General features: G+C 48.3%; 1 non-coding gene across 1 annotated transcript; it reads left to right on the top strand.

Annotated features, from left to right (window-relative positions):
* The first annotated feature begins 3,826 nt into the window (after positions 1-3,826).
* On the top strand, positions 3,827-3,899 carry TRNAG-UCC. The gene has a single exon. It is a non-coding gene; the product is annotated as a tRNA-Gly (tRNA).
* Positions 3,900-21,798: the final 17,899 nt, after the last annotated feature.

Below are 21,798 nucleotides of genomic sequence, written 5' to 3'. Positions count from 1 at the left end.
ATTTATGCTTATATAAAAGAGACATCCACCCACAAGATGAAAAATAAATAAATGGAACACTGAGACTTTGCTAATTGTGAAAATAAAATTTAAAGGCCGTTTGTCACTTTCCTGTCATTTTGTGTCACAAAGACTTACAGTCCCCATGGGCGAACTTACTTATTCCTCCATCCTGTCATCTAGGTCAGAGAAGAAGACAATATGACAAACAAATTATTGTGTGTTAACAGAGCCCTGGATTTTTTAAAAGCAGCTATAAAGAACTTTTATTAGGACATTAAGGGAAACTTGAATATGGATTGCTTAATAGTTGAATAATACTGAGACCATATTAAGTTTTAGGGTTTTTTTTTTTTTTATCATTTTGTCTGCTAGACAAAGGTCACACTTGGCTTTTGTGCTGGTCTGAGTTCTGTCTACTTCACTGGGTCTCTGTTAATCCAAGAGCAGGTGTACATCTTGCTAAATTTCACTGAATGCAGGGAACCCCAGAGACCAGAACCCTGATGTTTGCAAGACTCCCCATCCCAGCTTCATTGACTGTCTAGTCTTCATTTCAATTTCATTAAGTGACTGGTGAGCTCAAGAAGGCAGGGCTCTTTGTGTTTATTCATGGAACTGGAGCACATAGTAAGTGTTCAGTAAGTATCTGCTGGGTAAATGAATTGGATATAGGAAGCTAACAGATATTGGCATATGGATTTTGGTATTGGATAGCAGTGTGGAACTTGGTTATTAAGTCCACTTATAAGTTATCTCTTGAGTTTGCTTTCTGGATAATCATATCAACTGTGAAAACTGCCAGTTCTTTGTTTCTTTGAACTTGCTTATTAAGTCCACTTATTTATAAGTTATCTCTTTTGAGTTTTGTTTTTGGACAATCATATCAACTGAGAAAACTGCCAGTTTGTTTCTTTATCCCCAATCCTTGCAGATTTTCTTTTCTTTTTCTTACTATGCTGGCAAGATCTTCAATGCTGCCTAAAAGTGTTGCCCACAGCCTTTCTTGCCCTGTGCCTTATTTCAGAAAGAGTGCCTTTCTTTGAGTACCATTCTTTATGGCATTTTAGTAGCTACTTTAAAAAATTAAGGAATTTTCTATTTCTATTAATAGTTTGCCCAGAGGTTCTTTTTTATTCTTTTAAAGTGACTTATGGGTATTCCCATTCATTTTCCACTTGCCATTTTAAGAGATGGTCTTCTAACACCACTGAGAAATAATCTGCTTTCCAGCGTCTCACAGTTGAATTCCCAGTTTCCTCGTTAGTGAGAGGGGCTTAGTTCCTGCCTTATCTTTTGTGCGCTGTAAAGTATGTCAATATGGAGGAGCAAATCAAATTCTTAAAAATTGGCATTGTGTCGAGTCAGTCTCTTGTCACGCTGTATTACATGTAAGTTACCAGGAATGAGATATCCAGGCTATATAAAATCCATAAAAATGCAAAATACACATTGCAAATTCCAAGCTGACTTACGGAGCTGTACAGAGAGCGAGACCCTGGGTCCTCAGGATCTTTTTCTCTTTCATTATATGTGAGAATTTCAGTTGTGCTGCTAATTACAAGAACCCTGAGATCTCAGCATCGCAATGGGATTAATGACAGCAGCAAAGACTCAGAGAGAGAAATCGATTTTTTTTAAGTCAATAAAAATGCAACTATAATCTATTTCCTGAAAGGGGAGGGGTCACCTAGCTGATCCCTCCCTGAGGCTGGAAGAAGCTTAAGAGCTCAGCGACTCAAAAAAGGTTTCAGAATTCTCTGGACTCCGCTCTCTTCCCATTCTTGTCATTCTACACCCCCTAACCCCACCCCCATCGCCCTTCCAATCCTCGTCCTGACATCTGTTTTTTTCATCACTGTCAGTGAAAACAAGCATGGTGCTGCCTGAAACCCACAAAGAGCAACCTCCAGGGAAGAAAATATCAATCATAGGTGTGTGAATCATCACCCCCAAGAGCTGGCATGCTGTTGACTTGCACCAGAGCCTGTATTTTTCATTGAATGCTGAAAATCAGCCTTCATGTGTATGATTCGGGGTAGGGATGGGGGTGGGATATATAAAACTCAAGGGTTTCAGGAACTCAGCACTGGCAAAAGTCTGGGTGTGGGGAGAGAGAGAGATGGGTGGATTCATTTTGGCATCTAATCAGTCCCTGGGAATAGTAAGAAAATGGGAAGGGAGTCAGCTTATCAGCATACTGACTTGCAACGAGGGCCCCCTGAAATGCTTCCTAATTCCCTTTGCAGAAGGACCCAGGGAGGAAAGCCACTGTCACAGGCAAAATTCACTTGCTTGAACATTCTCTTTAATGAGCAGATTCATTCATTTTCTAGGGAGCACGATCGTTTTGTCTCTAGCACACCATGATGAGGACTGGCTGGTGCAATCAATTCCACCCGACACCCATCAATTCAGTTAAACAACCAGTGGGCAGGGAAGAAAAGCCAGAAATCAATAGCAGTTGTTTCATTGGATTGACGGGTTACTTCAGGCTCTTCAGATCCATCTGTTGGCTGATGTGTTCAGTTGCTGCCATGCCTGCAAAGTGTCACATGGGAACTTCAGGCCAAGGCAGACCCTACCGGGAGGTGACAACCAGAGGAGGCAGGCTCACTGTGGGCAGCGGGTGCTTCTTTGGCCAGGCTGACCCTGCTGACACGTGCAGCCACAAGCATCACGGTGGGCAACTCGCCTCTGGTGAATGGTGAATCGCCATAACAGCCACTTTTGCGGTATGCCTTCTGTGAGGGCCCTTTACAAACATTATTACGTGACTTTTAACAAACCAGCAGGGTAGGAATTGTCACCCTTCCCTGCTCTTTTCTTGCATGAGGTTTTTGGAGAGGCCATTTACTTGGCTAGCCAGCAGTGAGAGGAAGCAGCGGCATTCAAACCCACCCCTGTCCCTTGTCAACGCTGACATTCTTTGAAGGATCCTTTTATCTCTGGATAGCTTAGTGGCTGAGGACAGATTCTGCAATCTGACAGAGATGGGTTCAAATCCTGCCCCTTCCTGGGGGACCTTGTGAAACTTATATAACTTTTCTGAATTTCTGCCTTTCCATCAGTGACAGATTTTTATTTTGGGGGGCTCCAAAATCACTACTTATGGTGACTGTGGCCATGAAATTAAAAGATGCTTGCTCCTTGGAAGAAAAACTATGACAAACATAGACAGTGTATTAAAAAACAGAGACATCACTTTGTGAACAAACGTCCATGTAGTCTAAGCTATGGATTTTCCAGTAGTCACGTATAGATGTGAGAGTTGGACCACAAAGAAGGCTGAGCAACAAAGAATTGATCCTTTCAAATTGTGGTGCTAGAGAAGACTCTTCAGAGTCCCTTGGACAGCAAGGAGATCAAACCAGTTGACCCTAAAGAAAATCAACCCTGAATACTCATTGGAAGGACTTATGCTATAGCTTCAATACTTTGGCCACCTGATGCGAAGAACCGATTCTTTGGAAAAGACTCTGATGCTGGGCAAGATTGAGGGCAAGAAAAGAATGGGGTGACAGAGGATGAGATGGTTGGAAGGCATCACTGACTCAATGGACATGAATTTGAGCAAACTCCAGGAGATAGTGAAGGACAGGGAAGCCTGGCGTGCTGCAGTTTAGGGGGTCACAAAGAGTCAGATACTACTTCACAAGTAAACAACAACAATCTGCAACATGGGTGGGAATAATACCTATTCATTGAAGCAAAGTATATACCAAGTCCATTGCAGGCCTGGGATATTATAAATGTAGAAAAGGCTGGGCTTTTTCCTTAACCTTTATTCTTAGTAATATCATTAAAAGTAGTGCTATGACAGACTTCCCTGCTGGTCCAGTGGTTAAGACTCTGCACTTCCACTGCAGGAGACCCAGGTTTGATCCCTGGTCAGGGAACTAAAATCCTGCATGTCAGAAGATGTGGCCAAAAAAAATTTTTTTTAAGTAGTGACTTGAGATTTATTAAACTCCTCTTATGGCTACAAGCCTTCCTCTTTTCTCGTCCCTGCCACTTACAAATCCTTGGCAAGGTCTTCGTTTGGGTGTCAATGTTTAATTGCCTACCTCTGAAGTTTAGTGAACATTTATCACTAGATGACCCACAGAGGCTTCTACTAAGCCTACTCTCTTCATTCAACATTTTAAAATGCCCTTGGGTTTCTCGTTCACTTGCCTGGAGAAGGCAATGAAGATCCATGAAAATGCTGACAGTGAAGAGAAACCCCACTTCTATGAAGTTCAAGAATAGGCAAAACTAACTTAAGACAGTAGAAGTCAGACCAGTGGCTACTTCTTGGAGGCCAGTGGGAATTGATGGGGAAGGGGCAGTGGGAGACTTTGGGGTGCTGGAAATCTTTTCTACTTGGATCTGGACATTTGAGCTGTATGGCTATGATGGTGCCCTGTACTGTACATGGGCTCCACCAGAGTTAAGGAGAATTGAAGTCTTGTGCAAAAGAATTGTGCAGAAGGCATCTCTTGTGCTCACAGAAAGCTGTAAACTGCCCCCACCCACCTACGTCCCTGGGTAACAGATAAATTATTCCCTCACAGTGGAGTGAACCAGTTGGAATGAGAGTTGGTCCAGGGAGGCGGTAACACTGGAAAATGGGAACACACCGCATCACCAGATGTGCGTACAAAGGAACTGAATGGCTTTCAGATTTACTCTTGTTCCTAAACAAATGTGGTAACTACCTTTGATCAAGTACCTGTTTTGAGCTAACTATAGGTACGTATATTTTTTCCTCTAGCTTTTCCAACCACCTTATAAGGTGAGTATCTTTTGTTCCATTTTACAACTGAATTTGTAGGTTAGAGAAAACCCTTGTGGCTCAGATGGTAAAGAATCCACTTGCAATGCAGGAGAACTGGGTTCGATCCCTGGGCTGGGAAGATCCCCTGGAGAAGGGAAAGGCAACCCACTCCAGTATTCTGGCCTGGAAAATTCCATGGGCTGTGAAGTCCATGGGGTCGCAAAGTGTCAGACATGGCTGAGCGACTTTCACTTCAAAGAAATATCATAACAGTAAACAGTGAAGCAAGATTTTAACCCTGGCCTGTCTGGCTTTTTAGCCAAGGAGCGTAAGCTCTGCCAAGTGACTGGGTTTCCAGCTCCAGCTCTGCATTGCCTACCTGTGTGTCCTTAGGCGAGTACCTTGGCCTCTCTGTGCCCATCTCTCAGTTTCCCCATCTGCAGAAATGGGGGTGGTGTTGGCAGATATATATTGTGGGGTTGTGAGTTAAGTTGTATGGCACTTAGAGGGCTTCCCAGCTGGCTCAGTGATAAGAATCAGCCTACCAATGCAGGAGATGTGAGAGACACGGGTTTGAACCTTGGGTCTGAAAGATCCCCTGGAGGAGGAAATGGCAACACACTCCAGTATTCTTGCCTGGAGGATCCCATGAACAGAGGAACCTGGCAGGCTACAGTCCATGGGGTCACAAAGAGCCAGACATGACTAAAAGGGACTTAGCATGCACACATGCATGCTTTGTGATCAGGACAGAGAAATGTGTTAAAGAAAGCACATTTTAAGAAATTTAATTGAAACATTTTAGGTGTGGGCAAATACACATAACATTTACCACCTTCACCATTTTTTAATGCACAGTTGGGCAACATTAAGCACATTCATATTGTCCTGCCACCATCACCACCATCTATCCCCAGATCTCTCAGCAAACACTTTAAAGCCCCTTCCCAAATGGCTGAAGTTCTAATTTTACTTCCTAAGAAATTATCTTCAGCTTTTTCCCAGCACGTAATGAAAACAGAGCCCAATATCTGTTCCCCTCGGTTTTCCCACTAGGTGATAGGATGGCTGTGGCTGTGAGTGAAAATGGTGAAATATGATGATCAAGTATCCCAAGAGCTTGTGTTCCCAATGGCCAAGTGCCCAAAGGCCACTTGTTCTTAGTAAAAATGCCCTGCATCCCGGGGAAATGTAAGCAGTCCCAGCAAGCAGGTTTCCAATAAATAAAAAGCTTATCAGTCAAGGTTTAGCCTATGCTTTTGTCCAGCCATCCTTTTCAAAGCATGCCAATGACGCCTCTTGTGGCGCCCTGTGAAAGCGTTTCAAAAAGGTTTCCTTGTGACTCAGCTGGTAAAAAATCTACCCACAATGCAGGAGGCCTGGGTTCAATCCCTGGGTTGGGAAGATCCCCTGGAGAAGGGAAAGGCTACCCACTCCAGTATTCTGGCCCAGAGAGCTCCATGGACTGTATAGTCCATGGGGTCTCAAAGAGCCTGACCTGACTGATTGACTTTCACTTTCATGTATATTACCATATGTAAAACAGATGACCAGGGCAAGTTCGATGCCTGAAGCAGGGCACTCAAAGCTGGTACTCTGGGACAACCCAGAAGGATGGGGTGGGGAGGGAGGTGGGAGGGGGTTCAAGATAGGGGGACACATGTGCACATGTGGCTGATTCATGTCGATGTATGGCAAAAACCACTGCAATATTGTGATTTGCCTCCATTTTTTTTTTAAGTTTCTTTAAAACTGTTGTGTATCTAGGAAAACTTTACACTTCAAAATTTTGAGTTTGCTTGTCAAGGGCTCTGCTTATACAGGCAAAGTTCTAAAATGATGTTAAAATATCAATATTGTACTGTACTCTGGAGAGTTCTGTTTCTTGTGCAAAAATGTAGACTTTTTTAAGGTTTTTTTTAATTTTAGGTATTTTAAAGTCTTTATTGAATTTGTCACTATATTGTTTCTGTTTTATGTTTTGGTTCTTTGGCCACGAGGCATGTAGGATCTTAGCTCCCCAACCAGGGATTTAACCTGTGTCTCCTGTGTTGGATGGCAAAATCTTAAACATTGAACCAATAAAGAAATCCCAAATGCAGACTCTCTTTTGCTCTTGTTATGCCTAACACCACCTCAACTCTGCCCAAAAATGTCTGAGAAGATTCACCACCTCATTCTTCCCTGGTCTTATTGATTTGCATGTCTGTGGCCTGGGGTTGGTCAGTCAGAAGCAGGCTGCCATTGACCAAGCAAAATGGGGACAGTGACCAACCCAGAGGATTTTTTCAGCCTGATTGTCCAGAGTTAACGCCTCTGGGCTGTCTCAAGGGGCAGAGCCGGCAGGGGCATTTTCCTAATGGCTCTCTATTGAGAGGAGTCGGTTTCTAGCTGACTCCACATGTATCTCTATTTCAGATTTGCTAGGTTTCTTTTGCAAACACCTGGCTTCCCTGGTGGTTCAGACGGTAAAGCGTCTGCCTGCAATGCGGGAGACACGGATTCGACCCCTGAGTCGGGAAGATCTCCTGGAGAAGGAAATGGCAACCCACTCCAGTACTCTTGCCTGGAAAATCCCATGGACGGAGGAGCCTGGTGGGCAACAGTCCATGTGGTCGCAAAGAGTTGGACACGACTGAGCGAGTTCACTTTCTTTTTTCACCCTTATTTGGCTTGGCAGGTGGCACTAGTGGTAAAGAATCCACCTGCCAATGCAGGAGACACAGAGATATGACTTCGATCCCTGGGTCTGGAAGACCCCCTGGAGGAGGGCATGGCAACCCACTCCAGTGTTCTTGCCTGGAGGATCCTGTGGACACGGAAGCCTGGTGGGCTACAGTCCATGAGGTCACAAAAGGGGCGCACATTTCACCTTTATCATATTTGATAACTAAGGAAGATACAGATGAAACCAGTGTTCCAAAGGCTTCTCTGATTTTCGCCCGTGGCCACTTCCTATAAAAGAAGCTCTCTGCTAGGTAAAAAAAAATTTCTGAGCAGGTTTCAGAGCCAAATGAAATGATGGAAACTGAGCTGTAGAGACCAAGGGCGCCATCTAGTGGGAAAGCAGGAAGCTGCCACTGCAGCCATTGAATGAAATTTGCAGCGTAGTTGAAATTCCTGCCAGTTCTTCCTGTGGGGCCCAAGGAGGCCTCAATTCAAAAGCTCCAAGATATTGGCCTTTCTCTGTAAATCTGTGTGGGGGTGGGGTGGGGGGAAGGTGGGGCAGGAGCAGTCAGTTAGAAACTGCTTTGTCAAAGGAAAGGAAAGAAGCTTCCTTTGTGGGGTGTGGAAGATGCTTGCTGTCAGATAAAAGGAGTCAGGAGCAGTCAGCCTGCAGAGGAGCCTGGAAGATTCTGGAAATCCAGGAACCTCAGCCTTGGACAGCTATAGCATGGATGTGCCAGCCAGGGACAGTCAGGGCTGGTCTGGCCAGACTGTCAGGGGAGGAGCCCACTTAAATGGAGCCCTGGCACCTGAGGTCTACCGGGAATTTGTACTCTCAGCTGGAGAAGGGCTTTTACTCTCCTGTTTCCTAAGGCAGGTCCTCCCCTGTGGGAGCGGATTCCTGTCAGTAAGCCAGAAGCCCCACCATGTGAGAGGAAAGAAATCTTTCTTTCCTTCTCATTTACCACAGTCGGCTTTCCTGCTGGCTCAGCGGTAATGAATCCGCCTGCCAATGCGGGAGACACAAGTTCGATCCCTGGGTCAGGAAGATCCCCAGAGGAGGAAATGGCAACCCACTCCAGTATTCTTGCCTGGAAAAATCCCTGGATGGAGGAGCCTGGCGGGCTACAGTCAATGGGATTGCAGAGAGTTGGACACGACTGAGCACAGACACGCACATACACCACAGACCAAGTCTCTGTGTAGTCGTCTTATACCCTAATGGGGCCCGTGGAGGGAATCTCCTGGACAGCAAGGAGATCAAACCAGTCAATCCTAAAGGAGATCAACCCTTAATATTCATTGGAAAGACTGATGCTGAACCTGAAGCTCTAATACTTTGGCCACCTGATATGAAAAGCCGACTCACTGGAAAAGATCCTGATGCTGGGAAAAATTGAAGGCAGGCGAAGGGGGTGACAGAGGATGAAATGGTTCTATAGCATCACTGACCAAATGGTCATGAGATTGAGCAAATTCTGGGAGATAGTGAAGGACAGGGAAGTCTGATGCGCTGCAGTCCACGGGGTTGCAAAGAGTCAGATACGACTTAACAACTGAACAACAACATCTTTCAATATGTGAAATACAATGTTTGATTTTTGAATGTTGAACTTGACATTCCTGGGATAAACGCTACCTGATCTTTTCATATATAGCATTGTGTTTTACTGCCTAATATTTTGTTAAGGAGTTTTGCATCTCTCTTCACGAAGGATACCGAGCAAACTCCGGGAGATGGTGAAGGACAGGGAAGCCTGATGTGCTGCAGTCTGTGGGGGTTCGCAGAGAGTCGGATACGACTGAGTGAGTGAACAAGGACAAAGCAGGACCCGTGGGAAATCCATGCAGCCCGTTGTCCATTTGTGAGTCTCCTGGCGCTTCACGGGCCTGCCCGCTCTTAGCTTCTAGCTCTCAGCTTAAATGTCTCCTGCCCTGACTTGTACTGAGAGTTTTAGAGGCCTTTACCTCCAGCCGACAGCATTGTTCTCTATCTGCCTGGCAGCCTGCAGGCTGGCTTCCCAGGGCTCAGCCCATGTGTCTGATGCAGTAGGTTTCCATGTCTGTCATCTCCCTGCTGGGCAGGGTCAGCGTCTGGTGCAGCATCCCCCTGGAAGGGAAGCTCCAACCTTTGCATCGAGGAGGGAGAGGCCTGAGCCCAAGGGCTGGGAGGGGGCAGTGGAAAAGGCCAGTGAAGACTCCTGTCTGCGGGCCCCTGGCTTGGCCGCCCCACTAGAAGTCATAAGAGCCACACAGTCTACCACAGGGGGGTTCCAGAGATCATAGGGGGCCAAGGCACTCTGCCAGCGCACAGCATTCTCAAGTGCTGTTTATTTCCACGCACTTGGTTCCATTTATGGCAAGCCCATCTGCTTTCCGGGATCCCTTTATTAGGAGAGAAGAGGCAGGAGGTGGAGGAGGGCCCAGCATCTCCCAGAGTTCAGGGCCACACAGGGATCACCGTCATCAGCGATGGCGGGGTGTGGGGTTCCCTCAAGGCTGTCTGCGTGCTTAGTTCGGAGCCTTGGCCCAGACCTCACCCCAGAGGTTCTGATTGAATCGGCCCAAGGGGAGGCACAGGTAGAGGGGGCAGACAGCTCTCCCGGGATTCTATGGTGCGCCTGAGGCTGGGCACCCGGCCCTTCCACCCGCCCCCTCCCCGGCTTACAGATGAGTAAGTAGAGGTCAGGAGTGTAACAGTACTGACCTCGTAGCCCTGCTCCCTCTCACAGGGCACAGGGCAGAGCCGGGCCACGGACACCCCCTAGCAGGACTGAGTTTGCTCCACAGCAGCGCTGAGTCTGAGGCCCCTCTCTCGCATTTCAGACCAGAAAGGGTGTCCACGTCTGTGACAAAGCTCCTCGGGGTCCCCCCACCACCTGCGGCAGCTGCCGCTGTGCTTCACTGCTTCCAGTGAGGACGTTCTGAGATGGATACAGGCCAGGCAAACGCCTGACCTTTCACAGTGGGCGGAGGGTCAGAGTGGACCACTGCAAGTGGAGAAATCCATTCAGGTGAGGGCTACGGCAAGGCGCACCCGGAGCTTAAGGAGAAGCCCAGGGCCCTTGGCAAGGGGCACTTCAGTTTATATTTGAGGGGACACACGTGGCTTGTTTTGTTCAGAGGGAACATAGCTCACAAATGTAAAAAAGTGGGAAATCCTTTGATGCACACCAGGGTCCTGTGTTGTCTCAGGTGGCGGTGAGGGGGTCTCAGAGGTCTTGCTCCTGCAGACATTCACTTGTTAGACGCCCTGGGTGTCAAAGGAGCAACACCTCTTATATAAACAATTTAAACATTCTAAAAAGAATGAAGAAATCAGGGTGCATTTTACATGTTTGGATTTAACAAATGAATGCTTTCAAACACACACCCAGATGTGAGATGCAAGACGATCATGCTGTTTACAAGATAATAATAGGGTTTCTAAGAGTGTGGAATCATAACACACTGTTTAGGGGTATTGGTGTTTAGGTGGTGTCTGACAATGGGCCACAAGAAGCAAGCTGTGTAGTGAGCATCTTTCTGTTGTGTGGTGTTGCTTTATCAGTGGGCATCTTGGCTAGGGCTGCTAAGACAGAACAACGCTGACGGAGTGACTTAAACAACAGACATTCGATTCTCAGAGTTCTGGAAATCCCGGAACAAAGTGCTGGCAAACTTGGTTCCTGATGACAGCATTCTTCCGGGCTTGCAGACTTGAGTCCTCGCATAAAGGAGAGAGACAGAGATCTCTTGTGTCTCTTCTTAGGGGACACTAATCCCATCAGGAGGGCTCCAACCTCTGAACCAATTGTCTCCCAAAGGCCCCACATTCTAATAACTTCACACTGGGGGTTCAGGTTTTAGCATATGAATTTGGGAAGGGGAGACACAATTCAGTCTGTAGCACTGGGTGCCTTACAGCTTTTGAGAGTCCTATTAGGGGTCTTTATTCTGAGACCCTTTGTGAACGTGAAGTTTGAGTCAAGGGTCCCTGCCTTTGATCCCCTCCAGGGCCTGCCCTCAGCCTACTTACATTTTCCGAGAATGGGGGGCAGAAAGCAGGGAGGAGGGGAACCTGGGGGTACAGGGGGGGTCAAGGATACTGTTGATCACATAAGTCCTGGTACATCTGTGGCTCAGAATACTATGTAACTGTTAAAAGGAAAGTTTAATTTGGGGCATAATTTTGGCTAATCAATCTGTATAAGCACATATACCATTTATGATTGATCATTAAATAATTTGTACAAAGGGTTTATTTGATTTCCACACACACTCCATTTAGTTTTCAGGATAATCAAGGGCCATGCGTGAACGAGGTTGTACGGCGCACGCACAGACAGACAGATACAGACAGGCAGACACACACTTACATCTTCTCTCTTACGGGCCCTGGGGCCTGGCTCTTGCTGCTCTCCCCCGCCCCCATCAAGGACCCTGAGGGGTCCTCTTTGCCACAGGGCCGCCCTCAAAGGAAGAGTGGGGGGCAGCAAGGAACTGGGCAGTGGAAGTTTGCTGCACATTTTCTGGGTGAAGGAAGATGGCAAGAATGCACTCTCAGCACAGCTGCCTCGCTCTCGACCCCTGGGGACCCGGCCACGGGGTGGGTCACCCTTGGCCTCGCACCCCTCCTGGCCTCACCATACCCCCCACCCCCGGGCCAGTGAGGAGTCTGTCTCTGTGTGCCCTATACTCTCTCAAGGTGGTCCTCACCCCTGGTGGGTACCAACTCTGGGCTGCCTGAGGCTCATTTGGGGATTTGGGGAGCCTGTCAAAGGCCCTTGGGTGAAGCCCTGGACCCACTTTATCACCAGCACCTTCTGCAGCAGGCAGCCTTCTGGGAAGTGGTGTCTCACTGTTAGGCTTTCGTTGACAGCTCCTGGGGCTTCCCAGCTGGTTCAGTGGTCAGGAACCTGCCTGCCAGTGCAGGAGACACAGGAGACTTGGGTTCGATCCCTGGGTGGGGGAGATCCCCTGGAGGAGGAAATGGCAACCCACTCCAGTATTCTTGCCTGGAGAATCCCATGGACAGAGGCATCGCAAAGAGTCGGACATGACTGAGCATACACCCTGCTGCATGCTGACCACTCTGAGGAAGAACGCTGACCCAATCCTTCACTCCCAGCGCCCAGTGACTCAGAATCTGAGGAGTTCAGTAACTGTGAATCGAGCTCTGGGTTCTGGGTCCTCAAATACAAAGATAACTGAGAAGCACTTCGGTCTCTGGCAGGCACATGCAGTCTGGTTTCTGGGTTTAAAATGATCTGGGTTCCCCTCACCGTTTATTGGGGAGTGTGGTGCAGTGTCATCTTTGTCTCCCCATCAGTCGAAGGAACCTAATACACCCAGGGGAGTTGTGCGATCACAGGAGAGAGAAGAAAAGGGCCCACGGATGGGGCTGACCAGAGGGGGTCACCAGTGGGCTGGGGCAGGGGAAGTGGGACCTTTGCCAGGGCCAGGGGCACCGGTGGGCCAGGGACCTATCTCCTCCAGCTCCTCACGTGACCCTGGCCCAGGTTCCCAGAACACAGGTCTCCCCACCTCCCGCCACCTTGGGAGTGGAGGCATCTGTGTTAAAGCTCATCTCTGATTTGCCCCGGAGTCAGGGGCTAGACTTCTGGACTCTACCATCACCTGATAACCAGTCCCCTGCGTTAAAGTCCCTCCGTTTTCAATAGACAAGCAGTTCCTGTTTTTTATGTTAGACCCTGATGTGCTACAGAACGAAAGGAGTGGGAGGCAGTGAACTGACGCGGTTCGGCTGGGGAGGGATTTGCAGGTGGACGCGCCCTCAGCACCTGGCCAAGCAGAGAGGGAAGGATCCTAGGAAGGAGGGCTTGGAGGTTTGCAAATAAGGAGTTGGCTGAGGCTGCTGTGGGGGGTATGCATGTGGGATCCCCCACCCCCCAGGCCCTCCGCGGCTCTCTGCCTCAGTTGCTGGGGCGGCTCCACCATCAGCCTCCAGGGGCCACGGTCCCGGGGTCCCAGGCAGAGCAGCCGAACACTGGGACCGCGGTCCCCGCCTCCTGCAGCCAGGTTCGCGGTCCCCGCGCCGGCCAGAGATCCAGCCTCGGAAGGACTGTCGGGGGCGGGGCGGACTTGAGCCCGCGGAGGCAGGAGGTGGGTGAGGCAGTGGCGCGTTTCCCATCGCCTCCCCTCCGCCCTCGATGGTGGGGCTGGCTCGGTGTATGGGTCGTCTGGGGCGGGGACCACTGTGGCCCCGGCGCTGACCTGGTCTTCCCGCCCACCCCCTCCGCATCGCTGCCTCTCTTCCCGCTGCGCTGGGGACCGAGCCCCAAGACGGAAGGTGGGTGGTTACTCGCCTGAGTTACCAGGCTGGAAAAGGGGAGGCCAAACCGTGGAGGCCTCTAGTGGCATTTTCAGGAGTTCAGATACCTCATCGCTGCTGTCAGGAGTAAATGACTCCATGCATTTCCAAGACCGATGCCTGGCACATGGTTCGAACTCTCTAGCGGTTGCTTGTTATTCCATCAGGAGGTGTCTACAATTTCCCTCCTGCCTCCTTTTCCCTCCCCTTCTCATCTTGTAAACCACCCCGCCCCCAAGGCACCTAGCACTCCGTCCCCACCGGATTCCTTCTTAGTCACAACAATATGGCCTTGGTCTTTGTCCATCAAAAAATCCCAGCAACCGCCCACCCCGGTCTTGGGCCAGAAACCCCTTGGCAGTCTCCTCTTGTCCTCCCTGGCCCTCTGCACCCTAGAGACCACTTCCCAGGCCTCGACAATGAAGCAACCCTCTTAAAAGACTGTTTTAAATCTTGCAAAGGGCTTCCAGCACCTCCCCCAGACCCCATTTGCAAATACATTGCTCTTTGCAAATAAAGCAGCAGAGACCTTGGGAGCACGTGGACAATTTAACAAATGGATCAAAAGCTAGTGCTTTAAAAAATTGTAGCTCAATTCAGAAATGTCTTAACTTCAATAAATAATTTGAACATCCTCTCCCACATCCTCCTCTCATCACCAGATTATTCATATTTTTCCCTGAATACAATTACTCTATTTCTTTATGTTATTTTTTTGTTGTTGTTATTTTTTTTTTTTAACAGAAAAGATGCTTTAGCCAATTCAGTGGGGTTAACAAAATTAGAGGGAAATGCTTGTGTGCTAAGTCGCTTCAGTTGTGTCTGACTCTCTGTGGTCCTATGGACTTTAGGCCACCAGGTTCCTCTGTTGAGGGGATTCTCCAGGCAAGAATACTAGAGTGGGTTGCCATGCCCTCCTCCAGGGGATCTTCCCGACTTAGGGATCAAACCTGTGACTCTCTGGCATTGGCCGGGGGGTTCTTTACCACTAGCGCCACCTGTGGAAGCCCATTTATGTGTGAAGACACATGCATTTCATTGGCACTGGTCTTTATATAAAGTACAAATTATTCCTTATTAAAAGAAAAAAAATTTAAATTAGAAGAAAAGCAAGAGGCACAATTTCTGACATAAGGTAGGTGACTATGTTGAAATTCACAAGATGTAAATAAACACATGTAACTCCATCTACTCATACATATATGCACACAGGCACAGACACAAAATTTGGACGCACTCATTCATTCGGACAGGTTTCCTTTCCGTCTAACTTAGCTCGCCTTTATTACATCAGAGTACATCAGCGTGAATCATTTTCGCTTTGCTGTCTGCACTGCCCAGAGCTGGGCGTGTGTGTAGGTGCTGCCCTCTGGTGGAACTTTTAAGACTTGCATGCTCAGCCGAATGAAAGAAATCCTAGTTTCCACCTTTCAAGAGCTCAGTAAGCATTAGTTAATCGCACTGTGTGGTTGTATTTATTTAATCACTGACAGAGAAAGAGGAAATTATGAAGGAGACAGCGAAGGAGCATCCACAGGAAAACCCCCATAGAGTCTAGGACAGTGATGAGTTCCAAGTCGCCTCCAGTAAATATTTGTTGATTGATTAAAAAGATAAGCCTGAAGGCTGTATGTAGATAGACTGGGGTTCTCTGACGGCAACTGAAGTGACCTAATTCCATGCAAGCCCAAGCCCCGAGAATCCTGCTGAATCTGGACATTTTTCAATATTCACTTCTTGTCATTGCTTAATCCACCCAGCCCTGTGGCAGAGGTGTGAGGCCCTTCTCCATCGGCTGTTTGGGTTTCAGCCATTCTCTACTCAAAGGGAGTTAAAGGGTTTAGAGATGAAACATGCGTTCTTGAACAGTGAAGTCTCTGCCCTGGGACTCTGATTCAACCTGACATCCATATCTGATGCACAGTAGCAGTTTTGCTCTGATTCCATGCAGAGGGAAATAACATGCTTTGCTGGAAGGGGCAAGTCAGGGAGCTGAGAATTTAGTCAGAAAATACAGGTCGGGATGGACAGGCACTCTGGCACGTTTGCCCATTGTCTCGGCAAACCTGGAAAGATGGACTGTCTCTAGCTACACCTGTCCCTCATTTAGCTGCCCAAAGAAAGACCAGCACTTCTGCCCAGGAGAGAGGCTGTCACTGAGCAGAGACCAGACAGTTATGTCGGGCCCTCTTCAGAGCCTGAAGTGATACTTCATTCCCCTTTCCAGCCAAGACTTGAGGAGGAAAAAAATAGCACATCTTACAGAGAGGGTTTTCCTGTGAGCCGAAGTAACAGGTTTCTTTGGAGCATGAGTAAAAGCAAGAATTTCCATTTAACTCTCATGAAAAAAGAAAGGAAGGCTCTGTTCAGAGGAATAGAGGTTTAATACAGGGTTTTGGGGTTCACACACTGTGAGAAGAAATTGGGGGAGGGAAAGCAGGTGGGAGGTTACAGAAAGAGCTGGAAGGGCAGCCTGAAACCCCTGAGGGGTGGTTTCTCTGTAAAGTTTGATAGGAAGTTGCTACAATTCTCAAGAACCTCTGGGAAATTTCTCACCCAATCTGATGTTTGCCAAGAAGCCTGGAAAACACTGTGGACCTTGCGTCTGGTTGGGCCCCTGGGGATGTATAATACACCCTGAGCCAAATATAAACGATTCAGGGATTCTTCTTACAGAGAACCTTTTCACTGGCTGCCCTCCAAAGAGATCCTCATCCTTCTACAAGGCTGGTCACCGCAGCTCCCCAGTAGACTGTGGCAGCCTGTCCCACTGGTGGCCCCAGTGAACCACGCCTTCTGGTTCTCATACTACCTGCTGAGCTGGTCCTGAGATTGACTTAATTAACAGTATTAAGAAGCAGAAGAACATGGTGCTCTTTTCCGTCTCAAGCCATGAGGCTTGGCAGTTTCTGCCTTTGCTTTATTGGAAGCCCTGAGCAGCTGTGGCAGAATTCTGGCCACTCTGCTGGAGGGACCATGTCGAGGAGAGGCCTGTGTGTCCCAGCCTGCCCACAGCTGAATGCAGGCATGGGAGTACCACTGCCATGCCCATCTCCAGTCCAGATGAATTGTAGAATTGTGAGCAAACAAAATGATTGCTGAGTGTAAATCTCTAAGTCTCAGGGCGGATTATACATTGTAAGAGAGAAGTGAAGCCCTTACTTTTCCTAAATCTGACGGAGCTCCTATTTAAGTTTTCTAAATGGAATTTTCTGAAAATCCCACTTGCCACACCATCATCCACTCTAAGTTCTTATCCAGTCAGGGTTGTCATATACAGTTGTAGGGGTTGTGCACTGCACCAGGGGATATGGCCAAGGGAGCCAATGAGGACTTCTTGCCGGGCCTAGAGAGGGCAGCCTTTCTAAGTCATGTAAGGGAGACTCTGACAGAGAATATTCAGTTGAATTAAACCCCAAATTATTGACCTGGCCTCCAAGTTTCCTCTAATTGCCTGATGCCACCTTCACTCCCCACTCCATCTTTCCCCAGCACAGTTTCTCATTACTTGCCTGTGGTCTTAATCCAGCTTAATTCCAGCCTCCCTCAGACATGCCCACTCTGCTTTCCATTAATAGCAGTTTCCAAACTGAGGCCTGTCCTTCCAGGGCAGGACACAAGTGCAGCCTCCAGCCCTCCGCGGCCTTAGGCACGATGTTGCTTTCTTTCAGTCTTGTAAACTTCAGAGGAGCTGATGTTTACTTGCATGCTCAATCACTAAGTCGTATCCAACTCTTTGCCACCCCATGGACTGTAGCCTGCCAGGCTTCTCTGTCCATGTAATTCTCCAGGCAAGAATACTGGAGTGGGTTGCCATTTCTTTTTACTTAGAGGCACACTTTTAAAGGATTTCCAAGCAAGTTAAAGTAAGAAGGAACAGTGAAGCCACCTGCTGGCATTCTGTTTCTGTCTCCATAGGTAGAGGACTGAGCCCACCGGGACAGGAGTGGCTCTGACCCCCAGAGGGTTGTGTTCCACTGGACAGAGGTCCAGAGGCACTGCATGAGCCAGAAGAGCTGGTCTCCTGGGAAAATTCTTTTCCTCACAATTCACAGCACAACCAGAATTCAGAATGTTCCAGCAGGCTGTGCAAATGGACCGGCGTGACACAGGATACATGTTGTCGAACTTTGTAATCTTACCCTCTATTAAATATTCAGCACAGACGATTCGATCTCTTCCTTTTCTCAGTTTCTCCCTTCTTCCTCTCCATCCCCTCCCCCTTCCTGCCTCTTTTCCACTTTTTTTTTTTTTTTTAAGCCTGCCTTTTGGGAAATGCCCATTCAGAATGGCTTTCCTGTTAAGGATACAGCCAAAGGGATTTCCAGACACGGGGCAAGCATACAGAGTGTTTTCTTTCACTCTGGATTCTTTAGAGAAATCGCAGTTGCAGCCTGGTGGGGCTGAAGAAGCAACTGCTTTGAGATGCAAGTCCCACTGGGATCATCCCTGATCCTACCTTGACAATAGCCAAGGAGCCCCCTGTCAGGGAGGCAAGGGGAGGGGATGGAATGCCTGGCCGTGTGCAGGAAGCTTGCTCAGGACAACTAGCCTCTCAGGAAGTGAAGCTCAGCATCATTCAGGGAAGCAGGCTAACCTGCCGATTTCTAAGCTCAGCATTATTAAGGGTGGTCCATCTGGGCCCTTGATCTCTACAAATATTGAAGGATGAGAGGCCTAAATGCAAAATATTTGCCCCAGAACAATAGTTTGGCACCTGGGTGGTACAAAATAGAAGTCGTAGTAATCATACTTTTATTATACAAGTTTTAATTGCTACTTTTGATTGAGCAAATATGCCCTATGAAGTCCTCTTCTGTATTACCTCATTTAATCATGACCCAAAACTCCATGACATCGGTAACGTCTACTCACCTGTGTCATGAAGATGAGAACACTGAAGCTCAGAGTTGAAGTAATGTTTCCAAGCTGGTCGGTGGCAGATCTGGGAGTCAGATCGCATCTGAGCGAGGCCCACGCTCGCATTCTTCCCTACCTCCCTGCCCTGCCCACCAGGGCTCCAGCAGCACAAATGAGGCTCCCCTGGGAGCAGAGAGGAGCTCGATCATCCTCCGACACCCTTTCTGCCCACAGCTGCCATCTCAGCAACGCTACAGAGCAGGCCCTTCTGGACTGCTCTGCCCTGTGCTAGGATACTGCCCTTTGGGTTTGAGGAATCCTGAAATAAAGCAACGTTTCTTATAACAAGTTGCCTTATGCTCAGTCTCTGGGGTCCTGGCCAAGCCTCAAGGCTCTTGCTAGCTACACAGAGAGCAGGTTTGGTTTCCAAGAACAGTGGGCTGTTTCCCAGTCCTCAGTGGGACTGGTGTGGAGAGGCTGGGCTGGGGGTGTGGACTCAGGCCCTTCACTGTTCCCCACCGAGGTGCTTGCCCAGTGTTCTCCATGCAAGGGAAGAATCAAGTCTGTGATGCCTAGTTTCAGATCTGATGTACATCTGTAGTCCTCAAAACCCTCTTTACAGGCCATCCGTTCCTTCCAGTGAGGCCATGAGAAAATCTAATATGGTGTAAAAGCAGTTGCCTCTTGGGATGAATTTTCTTGAGCAGAGATGACAAGTGCTTTTTCAGGGAGAGAGCATTCCCCGCCTCGGCCCCCTCAGGGGGAGCTCTAGTGAGAAGGTGGCTGGTGTGGGACAGGAGGTGGGACAGTCAGCTGACTGGGTCATGCTGCTTCTTCCATCTGCCCCTGGTATTCACGAAGTGCTTGGCAAGTGATGTCGCTTTAATAGTCTCTCCATTTTCCTCCCAAGTCTGGACTTCAGGAAGAATCCAGCCAGGAGGCAGGGGTAGAGTGGGGGAGAATAAACATGAAGATAGAGGTTAGGTTCTTATCACATTCTAAGTATGATAGAGATCAGATTTAATTTTTTTTAAGTTGTTTTGGCCTTGCTGAGTGGCATTTAGGATTGATCTCTGACCAGAGATTGAACCTGTGCCCCTGAAGTGGAAGCACAGAGTCTTAACCACCGGATCACCAGGGAAGTCCCTAGACTTCATTGTTTATCTATTTAAACTTTGTCTCAATCCATGTGGAGTATCATCATAAAGCCCACTGGAACAAGCTACCGAGAAAGGCAGTGGGGTCAGAGACCCTGGGTTTCTCAGAGAAGGAATTCTATGAGCTCCTGTCCATCCTGGATACTTGGATACTGTGTCTATGTAAAGCCAGAGACATGGGATGGGCAGAGACCCCCGACACACACACCCAGGAGACCTTGGCGTGCCTGCCTTTAAGGCTCCTAGAACCAAAGAGTAGTGGGACCAGCACACTGGGTCAGAAGCTGGGGCTCTGGGTTTAAGGACTAGTTTCTCAGTTGTCTGATCAGACCTTCACTAAGTCTCCTAACCCCTCCAGGCTCACCTTCTCGTTTGTGAATTGAGGACCCATAATGATGATGGTGGAAAGGATGCTTCTTTCTTGAGGAAGCTACAAAGAGTCCATAAATTAACACCTGGGGAACTGGTTCATCAGCCCCAGCACACTCCACAGATGTAAAGCATAGATGTGCCTGCATATTTGAGACAATCTCACCACCGTGCCTGGCAGAACATCACAGGTGGAGGATGCGCTCAAGAAGAATACATTTATAATGTCCTCTCTTGGTTACATTTTCAAAGTCATGGTTATTTTCTAGAGCAGGATATCAACATTAAAAAATTTTTTGTATCACAGATCTCTTTGAACATCTGATAAAGTCATGAACATTTTCTTCCTCAAAAAGAAAAAAAAAAAAATCCCCTCCCCCCTAGCAAACTAAACCATGCTAAAGTGTATATCCCATAACATTTACTACAATTTCCAGGGGCTCATAGTTTCCTCTAATGCCCATCTTAGCTTAACAAAATGCCTGTGCTGGAGATTTTCAGGCTTCAGTTCTCTGAAGTTTCGGAGAGAAATAGACTGTGTAGAAAAATGAATGCAATAATGATATGTAGCATTTGGCTGGGAAAAATTCTAGAGGTAATCTCCCTGAGATTGTTGGCACTAGTGGTAAAGAATCTGCCTGCCAGTGCAGGAGACCCCAGAGACATGGTTCGCTCCCTGGGTTGGGAAGATCTCCTGGAGTAGGAAGTGACAACCTATTCTAGTATTCTTGCCTGGAAAATTCTGTGGACAGAAGATCCTTGTGGGTTACAGTCCATGGGGTCGCAAAGAGTCAGACACGTCTGAGCACACATACATAGCGAGTCTTATTTAAATGAAAATGTGTTCAAGCCAAAGAAAGCGATTTGCCCCATACATGTGGCCACCCTCAGCTCTCTGAGGCTTTTGTGCAGAAAGTTGTGGTAAGATATCTGAATCCTCCTGTCTCCACAATAGACTGCTATCCGGTAACAGCAGCGAGGTCTCCTTACCGCAGAGTGAGGCACCACCAGGTCGCTGGGATGCTACTCAGAGACCAGCTTCTCAGGGATCTGAGAGCCCCCTGCCAAAGGTCCTGGCTGTGTCCACCCAGGCGCATCTCAGGGGGACTGGATTTTACCTCCAGCAACATGTTATTTTGGCTTAGCGCTGTCTTTACAAAGTAGGGTTTCAGGCATTTTGGCCACGGGGAATTCAGGACCAGGGCCAGCTCAACAGAGGTGGAAACCTAAAAACCCACAGCAAGATCCAATCAAACCAAGTGAGACCACATCCAGAAATGCAAAAGGGAAAGGAGAGAAAATAGCTGAGCAGGGAAACGCGGCGTCCCACGTTCCCCATCCAGCTGGGACCTTTGATGGAACAGCGAGGAAGGTATTTGCCCCCCGGGGTGCTTCAAGCCAGCCAGGGAGCTTGCTTTTAAAGCTCAGGGCGCTGCTCCCTCAAGTCCTCAGGTGGTTTATGGCATCTCGGTTATTGGATGTGAAAGTTCCCCCCATGAGAGATGCCCGGGTTGCCCGCCTGACCGAGCCCACACTCGCTGGGATTCCGGGACTCAGGGGCCCCGGGGAAGGCAGATGGGGGCAGTCCCGCAGGTTGGCTCCCGCGCCCGCAGCTAGATCAAGTGGCGCCGCGCAGGCAGCTGGAAGGCACCCACAGAGAGAAACCCAGCACC

Source organism: Cervus canadensis, chromosome 9, assembly GCF_019320065.1.
Source record: "Cervus canadensis isolate Bull #8, Minnesota chromosome 9, ASM1932006v1, whole genome shotgun sequence".
Classification (NCBI taxonomy): Eukaryota; Metazoa; Chordata; class Mammalia; order Artiodactyla; family Cervidae; genus Cervus; species Cervus canadensis.
The sequence above is the reverse complement of the archived record's forward strand: the minus strand, read 5'-3'. Positions and strand labels throughout refer to the sequence as shown.